This window comes from Amphimedon queenslandica, unplaced genomic scaffold (assembly GCF_000090795.2).
Source record: "Amphimedon queenslandica unplaced genomic scaffold, v1.1 AMPQUscaffold_13385, whole genome shotgun sequence".
Lineage (NCBI taxonomy): Eukaryota > Metazoa > Porifera > Demospongiae > Haplosclerida > Niphatidae > Amphimedon > Amphimedon queenslandica.
In genome coordinates, this window is record NW_003546379.1 from 32,472 (window position 1) to 34,145 (window position 1,674).

Sequence of the window (1,674 nt, forward strand, 5' to 3'; positions counted from 1 at the left end):
GTGCTTTTTTGATTCTTGTATTATGCTGGAACTGGAGGTGGTGGAGTAAGAGTCCAATTTGCATCGTTTCATGACCATGTTATTAAGAATAAAGTAAGATTTATTAATGTTACGTTTCATAAAAACCATGCTTATTTTGGAGGAGGGCTCTCGTTTTTCACTTTTCCAACGTACAGACATAGATCCAATAGTAACGACCTTTTCTTTTACAATTGCACTTGGAATAAGAACATTGCTAGGCTCGGCTCAGCAATAGATCTCTCACTTTGGAACATTAAAGGTTTTAGTGATGGCTCTCTTGTAGTCTCACCCTATTTTGAGGAGTCTACATTTGTCAATAACACTATCAAATATACTAAATACTATGGTACTCCAACTGGTATTGGTGCAGTCTACACTGACTCAGTGCCTCTCAACTTCACTGGAAATAATAACTTTTCAGGCAATGTTGGTTCTGCTCTTGTTGCTTTAGATGCCACTGTAGAGTTCAGAAATAACTCTCGCACCTATTTTGAAGGTAATGAAGGCTTGTCTGGAGGAGCAGTGACACTATTTAGCAAAGCATTCCTTTTGTTTGGAGGCAATTGTAGTACTGTTTTCCATAATAACAGTGCTACTTTACATGGTGGTGCCATTTCTTGGCAGAGTGTTGGGGATCATCAATTGATTTCATCACGTAACTGTTTTATTCGATATTATAATACTAGTGCAGATCCTACTGATTGGAATGTCACATTTAATTTTGATGGCAACAAGGCTGGGTTTTCTGGTGATGCTATTTATGCCACATCGCTCCTTGGATGTCTGTGGGGTGGTAAGTCATACGGTAGCCTTTACAACGACACTAAAAAGGAATATCTAACTGTCTTTTGTTGGAATAACAAAACAAAGATATGGAACTATAATAGCGAATGTAACAGTACTAACAGTACTAATCTTATTGCTACTTCACCTGCTTATTATTCTAATGAAACAAATGGTACACAGTGTGGAAAATATGAGCAGTACAATATATCTGTTGTGCCTGGAAAACCTACAAAATTGGATAGTGTCATGATGTTAGATGATCGACAGAATAGAATTAGCCAGGATTCTGTAGTATACATGTATACTACTTGGAACAATGAAACCAAGAAAAATGAAACAAGGTATGTCACTAATGAAGCACTACCCTATAATATAACTAGTAAGATTATAGACTTGGGTACTGTAATACCTCGTGTAATGGCAACTACTGTGAATCTTAGTTTCACCTCTTGCCCACCTGGTTTTTCTAATGAACAGTATGGAGAACCATGCAAACGTGGCAATCTTCCATTTGTTAACATTTATAGCAATTTCTCAGCTGACATACAGTTTGGGTACTGGATTGGCAAAATAGGTGATGATGATAGTCGTTATTATGTTGGTGAGTGCTATTTCTGTCCATGGAACATTACCACTATAAATGGAAGTCATGTAGTTCATCAGAATTACATTCATCTTCCTGAAAATGAGACACAATTGGACTCGTTTCTTTGTGGTGGGTTGAACAGGACTGGTACCCTTTGTGCAAAGTGTAAGTCTAACTATTGTACTGCTGTTAATTCGTTAAAATACAAATGTATTGACATTGGCTCTCATAAGCATTATTACTCTTACACTTGGATATTTTACCTGTTGTTTGAGTATGTC